This window comes from Neopelma chrysocephalum, unplaced genomic scaffold (genome assembly GCF_003984885.1).
Source record: "Neopelma chrysocephalum unplaced genomic scaffold, ASM398488v2 Primary Assembly neopelma1_96887, whole genome shotgun sequence".
NCBI lineage: Eukaryota > Metazoa > Chordata > Aves > Passeriformes > Pipridae > Neopelma > Neopelma chrysocephalum.
Window position 1 is genome coordinate 597401 of NW_020925530.1, and position 15672 is coordinate 613072.

Consider the following 15672-nt stretch of genomic DNA (forward strand, 5'->3'; position numbering starts at 1 on the left):
TAGACTGAATAAAGTTTTTTAGAATGCACAAATATTTTTATATTAAAATAGAGGTCACTTTTAGACTGCACACTTTAGGAGCACATATCGTGGCACCAATAGGGTATTAAGTTATTAATGATAATAGTATTATTGTATGTTTGTGTTTGTTGAAATGCTATGGATACAATGAGGAATGTTACAGAAAAGCAATTTCAATTGTTCAAATTTGAACGGGGGATTTGTAGCCGTGCAGGAGTTCTGTGAACAATCTGAATTGCATTTCTGAGACCTTTGCCTTAGCACAGCTGGGTGCAGATAATAAAAAATACTGTGCCACTAATATGGCCGCAGGCCTGGTGCCAAGGTGAAGGAGGAGTTTTCTTGGAAGGTGAACAAGTTTTGTGGACACCTGCTGTGGGCCAATTAATGCTGCACAACGCAGTATGTTTTCCTTATGTATCCAATGTATCCTGAGAAAGAATCACGTCTGTGTGTGTAATTAGCAGTATATAAGCTGTCGTTTCTTCTAATAAAGCGGACATCTTGCTAATCATATTGATTCAATGCACCTTGTCCATGCCTCTCCGTCAATACCTCAGCACACCAGCTAAATTGCTTAAGGGAAACCCCATCCCCCCCTGTAGCCATGGCTGAGGGGCTGGCCCAGGTGGGGGGTGGAGTGGGGAGCATTGGGCAGTGAGCCTTTTAGACTGGGGAGGGGAAATTTACTCCACTTATGCCCTGCTTCTTTGGTGGGGTGAAGGGACACCTCAGTTTTCCACCAGTGCCGATTTCCATCCCCCTCTGGTTCCATTGCCTTCGACACTCAGCAGTTGCTTTGCTGAGACTCGCCATAGCTTGTGAGGGGTCCCGGCTCATCCCCCTGACCACCCATGCCCTGTGATGGCTTTCTCTGCGGACTGCCAACACTGCCTGGGCTCCTTTCAGAGCTGCCGAGGGCCAGAGGAGTTCCTGTTTGTTCCCCAGTGAGAGAGTTCCTACGGTGCTCGTGGCAGGGGGTCCCACACCACCTCTGTTGTCACAGAGACTGCCATTGCCTCATGGGGCTTTTGGGTCTCCCTGTTCTTCACTGGATGGACCGGCACCTCCATCCCTTGCCAGCCGCTGCCTCCATAGCCGAGGGGAAGGGGCCCGGGCATGGCATGGACTGTCTGGAGCGAGCACTCTTGGAGACAGCCTGCCTGGAGGGAGTTCCCCTTGTGCTGTTTGGGGAGCCCTGTTTGCCTGGAGGGAGCTCCCTTTGTGCTGCGTGGAGAGCCCTGTTTTCCAGCAGGCCCAAGGAACAGCCCACAGGCGCTCCCTGCTGGTTGAAAGGGAGTCACTGCAGCCATTGCATTTTCGTTGGAGCTCAACAGCACCACCTGGTGACCGTGAGTGAGCCTGAGGCTCGCCAGCACACCCTGCTGGGTGTGGTTATAACTGCACCGAAAGGCAAAGAATACTTAATTGTTTTCGGTCAAAGTTTTGGTTACAGAATTGTTGCTTGTTCTGCTGTGTTACATATATATATATATATATGTAGTACAGAGCTGCTATTCTCCTTTCCACATCTTTTTGACTGAAGCCTCTTAATTTCAAAGTTATAATAACTCAGAGGGAGGAGTTTGGTTTTTTCTCCTATCCTGCCCTCCTTAGCAAACACTTTTGTCTTGTGAAACTAAGACAGGAACTCTTCATGGACAGGAGCAACTCTGTGAAAAATGGAATCTGAAAAGCCGGGTATGCAGTGGTAACTCAGCATGAGGTAATAGAAGCCAAAGCACTAAACCCCAACACATCGGCTCAGGAAGCAGAATTGTTTGCATTGATGAGAGCATTAGAGCTCTCATGGGATAAAGATTGACTTGAAATTTGCTTTTGGAGTGGTCCATACCTATGGAGCCATTTGGAAAGAGAGAGGGGTGTTAACCTCTGAGGGATCCCCTATGAAACATGGACAAATAATACAGAGATTGTTAGAGGGGGTGAAGCTACTTTAAAAGGTGGCAATAATGCATTGTAAAGCTCATCAATTCGGAGAGACCCCAGTAAATACTGGAAATTGCTTGGCTGAAAAAGCGGCCAAGGAGGCCACCCGTGGGGACATCCTGTTAGTCTTACCTGAGAAATATTGGCATTTGGACAAGGAGGCTGCTGATTATCAGGCTAAAGATGAGAAATTGGCAAAATTGTTAGATGCTGAAAAGAGTCCTGAAGGATGGTGGATTACTCTGCAAACAGGTATTAATTCCCCAACACCTTATGAGGAGAATTGCAGAGGAACGACCCATTGGGGAATAGAGTCTATGGTAGAAGAACTGAAGCCTCAAGTCTTGAGCGTATAAATGACTGGTATCATAAAAAGTATTGTTAGAAAGTGCCAAACCTGTTTAAAGAACAATATACACCAAATTAGATGGCCTACACCCGGGACTGTTAAGAAAGGAAATTGTCCAGGAGACAATTTGCAAATTGACTTTTGTGCTGCTTTAAAAGTAAATCAGTAGGAGAAATTAACCCAATTCTAGAGAGAGTATAAGTCAGAGTTACAATTTACTAAAAATAAATTATAATAGGTGCAACGATACAGAGAAAAACTGTTTTTAACCCACAAAAACAGATGCATAAACCAGTACCCTGGGACAAGTACAGAACAGTGTTCATTGGCCCCTGTGCTGAGCACCATGTGGCCCCCCGGGTGCAAAATAAAAGGAAAGGAATCCTGTTGGTCCGGATGATGGTTGCAGTTCTGTTGAGGTAAAGATCGCAGTCTTGTCGAGAGTGGCAGTGGCAGTCCTGTTGGAGTTCTGGTCCTCCTTTCCATCCGACGAGTGGTACCATTAGTTCCAAAACCCAAAGATTATATACGATCAAGTTGAGGTGGGAATGTTCAGTACCTCCTCCAGGGCAGAGAGTTTCACAATGGATGATTTAACTCTGTGAGTCATGGGATATTTTTGGAGTCTTTGATGGTCTAGGTGTTGCAGCTGCCTATTATGCCAGTCCAGTATGGCCCATTAGCAGAGATGACCCCTCAGGCTGGGTGTGAAGGTGCTAATTCCTCCCCAGAGGGGAGTTATCACAGCTGAGTCATTAGGTGTGCTCTGGGCAGCTGCTGCAAATGATCCCTTATTAACAGTCCATCAGAAATGACATAGAGGGTGTAGAATACACAGTTTTGGTTATACTCACATAGTAATAAACTGATCCTTGCCCCTGTAACTAGGACAACTTTGCAGAGTTTCCACGGCGAAATGGATACAGGTATTTATTTATTGGTACTGGTAGATACTTTTTCAGGATGACCAGAAGCTTTTCCTTGTCGCACCAACAAAGGTAGGGAGGTGGTAAAGATTTTGTTGAAAGAAATTATCCTGAGGTTTGGAGTGCCAGTGAGAATTTCATCAGACAGAGGTTTACACATCGTTGTTGAAATAGTGCAAAGCCCAGCTAAAATGTTAGGGGTGAAATGGGGCTTGCACACTCCATAGAGACCTCAGTCAAGAGGGAAAGTAGAAAGAATGAATCAGAGTGTAACAGAATACATTATATCCCCAGGGAAGGTGTTGTCTTCTGTCCATAGATATGTTGTGCTGGCAGCACCCATGGCACTGGACACTGCAGCCCATCCATACCAACCTGGAGACTGAGTATACCTCAAAACCTGGACTGAAGAACCTCTACGAGAAACATTAATTTTGTTGATTGTAGTTCTGTGGACTAGAATAACAGGGGTTAAAAACAACTGTTCGTACTCATGATCTTAATCACTTGTTGCCTAATACAATGCTTACTGCTGTGTAGACTAGGTCGATATAAGTTAATATGAGACTTTAAAGAAATAATATTAAAGTCTCAAAGGGGGGGATTTGTTACCAAACAAGTTATATTTGTTTTAAAAAGGAGTCAAAGGTGACAAACCCCTCGAGCAGGACCCTAAGTAATGTTGTTATGTGACTTATGATAAATTTTGGCAATTTGGAAACATTTCAGTCTGGCTTCTTGTTTAATTGCCTGCAGATACTGCCTTGTCATTAACACGAGAGGTCAAGGTACTGGCAGGAGTTCTGTGATTTGTGGATGCATATTTAGCTTATAAAAACACCTCTGTCTTTGCCTGCCAGTGAGCCCTCCTTTTTCATCCAGCTGTTACAGCTGTTATCCCCTATCCTGAGCTCCTTCAGCAGATTCTTCCTTGCTTTTGCAAGGTGCCTTATGCAATGCCTCTGCTCAAACACATTTAACCAGCTACACACTCACTGCAGCAGTAACTGAGCATCCAAAATGCTCATTAAAATTGGTATATATTAATAATTGCAGTCCGGGAAATGTTTTCTTCCTCCGAAGCTTTCAGAGGAAAGGAAGCAGAAAGGAAGACAAGTGAGCATAGCCCAAGGAGCATCCAGCAAGTTCTTTCAATAAAGAAAGAGCATCTGCCAGGATGCAGCATGCATGCATGCATCAAGCAGCACATAAGTAGCTCCCTGGCAAGAGGAGAAGATAGAGAAGCATTTCTGAAGGGCCTAGAGGGGAGATTAAATCCTGTCTGTCAAGCCAGCAAGTTCCTGTGAAGGATGGGAGCCCTCTTGTCCTCCGTGCAGGACCAGGAGGTCCTTACGGATGTGGACATCTGGAGCCAAGCATTAAGGAAGGGACCAGTCTTTTGGGTTTCAGTGCGACCCTGCTGCCGTGTTCCTATAGTTGGGGCAGGGGAGCAAGAAAATGAGGGGTTTTTTACACTGATTGACTGCTGTCAGTAGAGATATAAACTCTATCTACACAGAGAGCTTACAGTTATAGCTATAGTCAGACTTAAATAGCAGAAAGCTAATGTTATAAGGCTGTGGATTGTGTAGCAGTGATGGTGTTAGTTGGGTTTAAACCTCTTGCTCACCCCCCCCCCCCCCCCCCAAATTACTTCCTTGGAAAAACAGTTGAGAAACCAAAAATGGCCAAAAATACAACTCCAGTGCTGCAAGCTGTCTGCCCATGGCCAGTGATGCCGAAAAACCTGGTCTGAAAAACTGCTCAGAGACTTTTGTATCTTTAAGCAGCAAGGTATTTGTTTATTCAACGTTGGGAACAAGCCAGCTCACGCTGGACAAACTTGCTCGACTTGAAAGTGCAAAACTAAGCCATTTTATACACTTTAGATACATGGTTACATCATTTAACATACATATTAATAAGTAGGCTAGTCTCTGGGCATGTCTTTCTAGACATCCGCAGTCTTCTACTGTAGGGGTCTTCTCCTCAAGCCTTCATCCCTCTGGTGGTCGCCATGGACGTCTTCCTCAATTTGACCTCTTCAATTAGGTGACCTGAATTCTTCAAGCTTGCAAAATCCTGGCTCTGGGCCTTCTATATCTTATTCAAACGTCTAGTTTACCTAATTTATTACCATGTGTATACTACTCCTATTCTTTCTATAATGCCTTTGGTCCAGTGAGCAGAACAGAACATGAGATTAACCAGTGCTCCTAAAATGTTCTTCTAGCAAAACAGGTATTGGGGTTTCTTAGCAGGCCAAGATATCTCAGTTAACTCTTTTAGGCCTGGTTCCCGTTTCACCAGGTCAACATCGGGTAGCAAAGTCAGGGCTGAGATCCCCACTCCTATCCAAGGTCAGGGGAGCTCTGAGACCTTCCAGTCCCCTTCCAGTCCCCCCCATCACTGAATCTCAGCAGGTGAGTGAGAACCTGCTGTCGTGGGCAGAGTGGGAGCTTGAGACAAAGTTTATTAGAGAATCCCTCCTGAGTCACAAGGTGCAGAAAGGACCCCTTTGCTTTCTAAACTCCTTCTCAGAGAGGAGCCTCGGTGCAGCTAGATCCAATCTTAGCCCCAGACTTTGTCAACGGTTTATGTCTAAAGGATTACATAGGTGTAACTGAACCTTTATGCAACTTTGTCCCACAGGATTAAGGATGGCAAACCAGATATATTTATATAAATATATGAGTTATTTTGATAATGATTAGGCAAAAAGATCTTAATCAGAATTATTTACTACACAGTATAGGAGCTATAGCAACTAATATAATATAGTGCACTGTGAAGCAATATATATATTGGAATTTTATTTTCTTTTTCCCGAGGGTCCCGTCCCCATCCCCTGTCCTCTGCCCCCCCCATCTGGTTTTTCTGGGATGAAGGGGAGTTGGGGAGGGGGGGGGGGCAGAGCGGAGCTGCACGTACTGGGCAGCGTGGGAGCGGGGAGAGGGGGGAGGTCTCCTGGGGAAGCACGGTTGTTGCAGGGACAGCTGGGGGAGTCCTTTGTTTGGGGGCTTTTGGGTTTGGTCCACAGACCGGACAGAGCAGGAGCCCGGTTTCGGACGCCTCTTTTTCTTTTACTGAGAGGAAGTTTTTTCCCCCATGGGACATCTCACGGAGGACAACTGAGAGAGAGACTGACCAATCTCAGAGGGAGGTATTCTGCTTTCAAGACTGCCTGTGGGAAAAAGGACTTTTTCATTGCTGGCTGTGAGCACACGTGGCTGCGAGCAGCTGTTGAACGGCCAGGACAGTCCTGCCTTCCCCCCTCCTCCTCGGGTTGCCGCGGGTTTCTCCCCCCACCTGGGGAATTGGGATTTTGTTTTGTTTCTTCTGAAAGTTTTTGATTGGACCATTTGTTGTTTATTCAGATTTTGTTAATAAAAAGCTGATTTTTTCCTTTTCCACACTTCCACCTGAAGTTTCTTAATTATAATCTTGTTAAACTAAGACAGCTAGCAAAATCAATTAGTAAAGATTAAGTAAAGATTGATGTTACCCATACCAATGACCGTGGGCAAATCTCTCACTCAGTCTCAGGGAGTAACCTTGATGGGCATCCCCACTCAAGGGAAGAATCTGAAATCTCCACACATACACCCCAAGAAAAGAGGTATGTTAGAAGACCATGTCGTTAAAATTTGGGACTTTTATAATATAAAGTGATTGACTGTCAGTCAGATGTCTCCAGGCCAGTTGCTTCAGCTAAGCAGTTTTGGATAAGTTGTCAGTAGTATGACTTGTGTGATAAAAATCTCATTTATTAAATTTAGAAAGACGGCAAAGGTTTGCAAAACAAAAGGAATAAAACGAAAAGGAAAAATTAATTACAACACGTGTTGGGTGTCCTAGGCATGCAGGATTCCCAGGAACACCCTCCAATTCTAAAGTCCCACTTTTTAAACATTCTTGAGGTTCAACCTCGTTTACGTCATAGAAGAGGCGTTCCCCTCTCCCTGGTTGGCTGTGTCGTGCTGGGAGGTGGAGTGTCCAGCAGCATGGCAGCTTCCAGGACCAGCCATGTGGTATAAGGGGTTTCCTTACCAATATTCATTTTACAGTTCTCTATTCCCGTTCGCATGTTTCCCTGACACCGGTTCCAGGCTGAATCCGGCGTCTTACAACTCCGCGATACGCCTTATAGGTTAGTAAAGAAAAACTCCTACGTTAGTGATTTGTTTAATTCATTTGCTTGTAATAAAACCGATTCTTTATTTCTCACACTTGTTTGTTCCTTTATCCGGATATTGTACCAGCTCTATGTTATCTTCATCTCACTATCACAGGATTTGGGATTGATGAGTCAGACTGGTTTCAGCATTATTCAGCACCAAAAGCAGCATGACACCCCCTTTCCTTTACCACTGATAGCTTTGCAAATAGGGCATTGTTCGAGTTGTGTTCCCCATTCCAGGCAGAGTGTCCTGCTACACCTGCCCCCATGGCGCCTGACTTGGAAGGAGCTGTGTTCCAGCATGTTCCTCCAGCAAGGTGTCCTGAGAAATGGGGAACTCCTTCCCCTCTTGTTCATCTGGCCTCCAGCGTACCCTGCTGTTTAACCCAGCCCTCTCATTACATTTGCTCCCCAAGCTAGTCCCTAATTTAATTTCCATTTCTAGGGAACTCAGGAAAGGTGGATTTTCCCCAACCCCATTTCCTACCCCTCTTTGTGCCTCTTGGGAGAGGCAGGGAAGCACTGAGAGATTGCAAAGGTGTCAGGATTGGAAGCAGCACACACATCTTTCCTCTGGACAAGTGCTGACTGTAGCTGAGGGCAAGCCCTGCAAACATCGGTCCTGGGCCACATGCAGGGACACAGTGGGCATGCGGCATGTCCAGCTATGCCATGTATGGGCAGCAGGTCTCTGCGTGTGTGTGTGGGGGGGGTGTCCCTGGAGCAGCAAGTGCTCAGACAGGCAACAGGCAGGAGCAAGAAGAACCTGGAAGGGCTCTTCTCCAAATGGTGGAGAGTATAGATAAGAGCCCCTGGGCATAAACCAGGACCCAGGGTCTTGACTCAGATGCATTTGGAGAAAAAGATGGCAGTGGGCTCAGTGTCACTTCAGTGCCACCAAATGGTACCCTCTGTGTGGCATCATGGCCATTGAGAGAGCATTTTGGCCATTGAGAGAGCATCTGGGCAAAGAAGAGCAGCCTGTGCACTACCCACCCTGTCAGCACCCAGCAGACCACCAGCTGGTGCTGGGCAAACTTCATCAGTCATGGGCAGAGGTGAGGTCCTGATCTTGAAATCCAAGGCCCTCATGATTTTGGGTTGCTGGGCGGATGCACAGGCACTCAGAAGAGAGCTCCTGGGTCAGATCCTTTGCGATACAGAACTGCATCTCTGGGACATGGCCAGATGCTCTGGCAGGGAGGCCAGCTCTGTGTAGACAGCCCTGGGATTTCTCCTGTGCATGGAAGAACTTCCTAGTGTCCACTACCTCTTAGCTTGCTGGCAGAGTCCGGTACTTTAAAATTGTCATTATTTGAAATAAGCTGCAGTCCAAATTACCTCTTGCAGCACTTTTCCCAGTGCAAATGATGTCCAGGGAAGTGGAACAGGTCTCAAGCTATGCCCATGAAGTCTTAAGACTGAGAGCAGAGAAGATATAGTCACATATGAGTGTGGAGATGGCCTCTGGAGAACAGAATACTCATTACTCCCAGGGAAGAACAAGACAACATCCAAAGGAGGTCAAGAAGCAAGTTAAAACAAACTTCTTGCAAAGATGCAGCCATGGGACTTGCTGCTGCAGGTTGTCTCTGTTTTTGCCATGCCCTTCATATGAATTCTACGCCACTAGCCTGGGTTGTCAGAGCTGTTGGAGGCTCATGGCATGGCCTGTCAAAGCCCATCCCCCCGCCAATCCTGAAAGGTGGGAAAACCCCTTTTTACGATGCCCCTTGCAGGAACTCTGTGCATGCCCAGGAGGCGTTGGAGGCTCCTGGCATGGCCTGTGACACTATTCCATGGTAAAACTCCCCATCCCAGGGAGGTGCAAGGCGTTCTGAAAGTATATAATAACTCATAACTTTGAAGTGTGTGGGCTTCCCTCCCCCACCCCCAACGGATCAAGACCACCACTTCAACTAATAGACATGGAAGCTGCAACTACCAAGTTTCATCGCTGGACCCTGTGGACAGTGACTATATATATCTTTCCACCTTTATTCTTTCTTTCCCTTTCTCTCCCTTAGGCATTTCCTTAAGTGTTATCCTAATGATTGCTATACTGCTATAGATGATAGATATAGATGATAACACCCAAAATGGCAACATACCTGTTTACCTTTGAAACAAAATTGTTCTAAAATAAACCCTACATATATATGTTTTCAAACACGGATTAATCAGTGTCATTTCACTCTAATCCACCCCAAGGGATTTATTAATAAGAACCTGGTTTACCCTCCCCTTTTTCTGGGGCAGATCGCACTGGCCTTCCTGTGGCTGAGATGACCAGGGTTGAAAGCACAGCACAATGCCTCCCATCGTCCTCCTGGGATGTGACTGTTCGGGCTCCCTTGGTGCTCAGCAGGGTGGAGGAGATGTGGTGGGTGGGAATCTGTAGAGTGCAAGAGCTTACAGCTTGTAGACGTGGTCCTTCCCCACAGATCCACCTTCTGAGCTCCAATCCCCACCACCCTCAGCATCCCTCTTGCTCTCATCCCTTTATTAATGATCTGGTTGAGAGGACCAAGGGCACCCTCAGTCAGTTTGCAGACAACGGTTGGGTGGGAGTGTTGATCTGTTGGAGGATAGGAAAACTCTACAGAGGGTTCTGGACAGACTGGATCGATAGGCTGAGGCCAATTGTGTAAGGTTCAGCAAGGTCAAGTACTGGGTCCTGCACTTGGGTCACAACAACCCCATGCAACACTACAGGCTTGGGGAAGAGTAGCTGTAAAATTGCCTGGCAGAAAAGGACCTGGGGGTGCTGATTGACAGAAGGTTGAACATGAGCCAGCAGCGTGCCTAGGTGACCAAGAAGGCCAATGGCATCCTGACCTGTATCAGGAATAGTGTGACCAGCAGGACCAGGGAAGTGATTCTCCCCCTGTACTGGGCACTGGTGAGACCGCACCTCGAGTACTGTATCCAGTTCTGGATCTGTCACTACAAGAAAGACATTGAGGTGCTGGAGTGTGTCCAGAGAAGGGCAACAGAACTGGTGAAAGTTCTGGAGCACAAGTTTGATGAGGATCAGCTGAGGGAGCTGGGGGTGGTTAGCCTGAAGCAAAGGAGGCTCAGGGGAGACCTTATCACTCTCTACAACTACCTGAAAGGAGTCTGTAGCCAGGTGGGATTTGGTCTCTTCTCCCAATTAACAAGTGACAGGACAAGAGGAAATGACCTAAAGCTACATTAGGGGAGGTTTAGATTGGATATTAGGGAAAATTTCTTCACAGAAATGGTTGTCGAGCATTAGAACAGGCTGCCCAGGGTAGTGGTGGAGTCATCAGCCCTGGAGGAATTTAAAAGATGTGTAGATGTGGGCAGGCAGGGGTTCAGGGAGGTGCAGGTTGGGGTTCATGTAGGTGCAGGCAGGGATTCAGGGGGGTGCAGGCAGGAGTTGGTTGGGTGCAGGCAGGGGTGTTGCTCGTAGTCTGCATCCGCCACCACCAGGGGGTGCCGCAGCAGTACCACCTGCTGCTGCGGGGAGGGGCGGGGGGGAGCATTGGAGTGGGGGTGCCGGGATGAGGACACAGGGATGGAGGTACTGGGATGGGGGTATAGGGATGGGAGTGTGTAATAGTTTCATGATGAGGAGAGAAAGTCCATGCCTCAGTGTGGCTTGAGCATGACTTTTCAATGTTTCCTCAGTTTATAGTGTGCCCAAACATCTGTACCATTTGATTTTGTTTTACAAACTGAGGTATTTTAGAGCTGGTTCAGCTGCAAGAACACAAGTATCCAGCTCCACCTGGGATGTTTTAAGAGCTCCCGTGCCCATGCAGATGTCTTAGGGTGTCTCTGCTTGCATAAAACACCAGTGTTCGGGCAATTAAACAGAACCCTTTCTATGTGCAATGCTGGTGCCATTTCAGATAGAAACCGGCATCCCCAGGACTCACGCTGGAACAGCAAGTGTCATTCTCCAGATGTAGAAATATTTGAGTATGTGCTAAACTGAAGTTAAACTTTAAACTCAGTAAAGGAGGATTCTACCAGACTTACTCTGAGTAGGAGAAAATGTTTAAATGCAAAACAAATCCTCTTTTTTTTACAAAAAAAGATTTCTCTCCCTGCTTTTCCAAAAGAAAAATGTCCACTCCACATCACTGCTGCTGGTGAACTCAAATGGACAGAGGATGTGTATGGGATTGATAGGAACAACATCTGTGTGAGAAAAGGGCACCAGGCAAGGATGTGGTACAATATGTTACTGTATGATGGGATGCTGAGGATGAGGGTCTCTAAGAGATATGGTCTAATGGTCTAAGAGAAATGGTCTAATAAATCATGTCCATTCATGGAGAAACGTGGCTCCAGGTTAGTTTTCTGAACACCCAGGTAAATGCACCAGGAATTGTATTTCTGCCGAGTGTCCTCAGACCAGATGGTGCATGGGAATAACCCATGTCAGCAAGCACCTGCAGCTCATGAGCAGTAAACATCCAAGACTGGAACAAGCTGTGCACTACAACTGCAGGGGAACAAGACCAGCTCCTCTCCTCTTGATAATTTTTCAGGACCTGACTCAGGTTGTTTGGGGGCTTGGCTGCTGCTGGCAAAAGCTCAGATGTGGGAAAAGGGCTGGGAAGAGTAGGCTGTTGGTATATAAGGGTCATGGTAGTGAGAACCTATTCTCACCTGGGTCACAAACCTTCCTATAATTTGTTCTCTGTGTGACCAACTATTGCATCAAACCTATAGAAAGGCAAGAAAATATCAGCTGCTCTGGTTAATGGCTCAAAGGCAGAAATACAGCTGTTTGACTACGCTTTATTGTGGGAGGTGACTGAGCCGTGGACAGCTTGGGCCCTGGATTTGAGCGATTGCAGCTGCAAGGTTGGGAAGGAATGTAAACACTGAAGATGAGAGGGTGGACAGGGAGGACGGAGCTGTGGGGCAGCTGTGATAGCCAGAAATCCTGAACTGACTGCTGAATCATTCTGAGTCTGCAGAAGCTACAGAGCAGCCAATCTTGACATGTTTATGTGATAGGGGCACCAATGGTAATGAAACACGCTGACTAGAAAAAGACTATAAATTGGCAATGTTTGTATGAAATAAAAGCTTTTCTGCGTGAAATCCCAGTGTGATGTCCGTCCCGACAACAACACTTCATGTAAACTTTGCTGCCAGATTTCACCTGACATGAACTGCAACAGGACCCCAGGGCAGCAGTTTCAAATGTTGATGCCTGCTTTGTCTGTGCCAGCGTTCAAAACTGGACCTGCCGTTGGATGTGGTGCTGCTGGGGCAGGAGAGGCAGCCATTTCCCTGCTCTTCTCTGTCTTGGGCCAAAGACAATGTTGCCAGGGAAGTGGGACCCCTAGATGGAAGAGAGAACCCCTTTTTCCCTGACTTAATGCAAATTTAAAAATAAATTGAGACTCATGAGGGAGGAAATAAAAACAAAAGTAAAAATTTTTGCTAAAAACCAGGGAACAAAACCAAAATAAAACAACAAACACGCAATGACAGAAGAATATCACCCAGAAAGTCTATTTGTCCACCTCTGTGTTGTTGAGCTGGCAGCTAGTGTTTCCTTTGGTGCAGTTACAACTGTGGTCAGGAGGTGGTGTTGGTGGGCTTTCCCGGTGGCGGCAGACTCCAGCAGTCGCTGCGGCTACCACTTGACGGCAGCGACAAAATGGTGGTTGCGACCCCAGGGCAGTGGCAGCTGGTGCAGGCGCCAGTGACTTGCGGAGTGGGGCTGCAGTGGGACAAGCCCTCGACCTGGTGAGGCTGCCACAGCAATGGTCCCCACCTCTCGGCAGCTGGAGATCAAAAAAAAAAGTGGCGGCAGCAGCAGCGAACCGCAGGGGCAGACAGCTTCAGTCACGGCACTGCAGGAAGGAACTTCAGGATGCAGTGCCGGCACCGGGCGTGTGGAGCGGATGGGTCCAGGGGGTACCGTGGGGAAGCAGGCAGCAGCAGGGGATTGCAGACGGGGCCGCAAGGGGTCCACGGGAGCTGGCGTGTCAGGGAGTCGGCACGGAGGGAGGTCAGAGACAAGAGGGTTGCAGCTCCCTGTCCAATGCTGGGCAGGAGAACAAAGACCCTTGCCTTGTCATGCTAGTGGTTCTTATGCCCCCTAAACTCTTGCTCCACCTCATGTGACAACCCTCTCCTCCCCCCCCGCCCGGGGCGGGGAGGTGTGCTGAACACTTTGTGCTTTTTCGTTGTCAGCGAGTGCCCTCGCATAGTAGCAATGGAAAAATTCAGACCCATAACATTGTAATAAATTAGTAGTAGTAAAGTAATTTACTCATCAAATTATTAGAAGTAATTTACTCATTAAATTGTATTGCATGTTATATTCCTATATATATATATGTTATTGTAATCAATGTTCTGTTAAGGCTGGGAGACTGTAAGTTGCAGAATGGTTAATTAATCTGTCAACATTATGAGCTGATAGTCCTGCAGCTTGCAGTTCTTAAGCTGACAAGACGAATTATTGTGCCTTGCTGAATAAGTATTTTGTATCTTGTTTTTCTAAAAGTATATTATCTAGAAATGTACACATAAAGTAACGAAGGGAAGGACAAGGATCAAAGGGTCAAGTACGAGGACGATAAAGAAAATCCAGGATGAACATCTGGAAATGCCTACACACTAGGCCTCAAGGACGAAGGACTAATTAAAACTATAGAGAGGAAAAGCACCTGGCGACTGAAGCAAGCCTGCAAAAGAACCAACCAGACTCAGACCTGTGAACTCGGATCCAATAGAGGGATAACAAGTGACTGTGGGAAGGGAATTGATAAAGGTATAAAAGTTACTGTTTTTGCCCCCTGCATTTGCGTGCCGTGAGTGGAGCAGGGGTCTCCCCGGCCACCCAGCACGCTGTTTTGCTTATTTGCATTTTATATAAATCTTTAATAAATTTTTGCTGTTATATTTCAGCCTAGTTTTGTTTACTTATAACAACATTTTCTCAAATAGGTTGTGAGGTTAAAAGGAGGGAAGGTGTCCTAGTTAGAACAGCTGGGACCAGGTCATGACTGTGTGGGTGTAACCCAAAACTGTGTATTCTATACCCTTCCATGCCATTTCCCAGAAACTGTTAACAATAAACCATTTACAGCAGCTGCCCAGAGCACGCCTGACTCCTCAGGCTATAAGCTGGGTGTTAAGAGGCCTGTGAGATAGGAGGATGCTCCTGTCCTCACACCCATTGTGGAACTCCCTGCCCTGAGGGAGGTACTGGGCATTCCTGCCTGAACCTGAGGATATATAAATCTTGGGGTCTTGGGACTTCTGGTACCTCTTGTGGGATCCAGAGAAGGACCAGAACTTGGACTGGACTGCGACCACCACTCTTGACCAGACTGATACCACCACTCTCAACTGGACTGCAATCACCACTCTCGACCAGACTGCAACAGCACTCCCAACCGGACTGCGATCACCACCCTCGACCGGACTGCAACCAGCACTCTCACCAACAGGTTTTCCCTCTCCTTTTACTTTTGGATTTAGGGGGACCACGTGGGACTCAGCACGGGGAGGGGGCCCCAATGAACACCACTCTGTTCATGCCCCAGGATGCTGGGTTATTGTTATGGTTTAAATTTGCCCCCCGGGAGTCGGGGGGCTTAGAGGTGATTGGATGCCAGGGAGTTTTCCCTGGAGAGCCAATCACCACTCGTCTTGTTTGCTCCTGCTGAAAAATCATATATACACAACCAACAGAAGTTGTTGGCAATTGGTCTGTGTCTGCTGCTGTGTGTAGGTGTAGAAGGCCAAGGGGTGGCAGGGCCTCCTTCTTCCCCCTCTGAGGGGGGAAGGGTGGCCCTGCAGCCCCACCACTATGCCTAAGCCAGGGTTGGAGGCAACATTGGAGTAAGTGTGTTTGTTGTGAGGAGAGAGACTCACAACCGTTGAGGTAAGAGGGAGAGGCAAGCCTCTTGCGAGGAGGCCAGGCCCTCTTCCCCCCCTGCAGCTGGGCTGCGGGGCACTTGGGACAGTGCCTTGAGGCTGGTGGGGGGTGGATTTTAAGGCTCAGCGTTGGAGCAGAGCCAAAGTAGGCGGGCTAAATACGGCTCAGTGCCAGGGGAAAAGAAACCCCCAGGCGAAATTGGAGACAGACTGAAGAGAGGCCCTGAGGATATCCTTTGCAGTGATTTAAATGCAGGACAGCTGAAAACCCGGAGGAGGAATGAAATTCCAGGACTCATACGTTGATAAGCTGACTGAACTACAGCAGCCTACAGAACCAAGGTATGAGAGGTCTGAGGGAG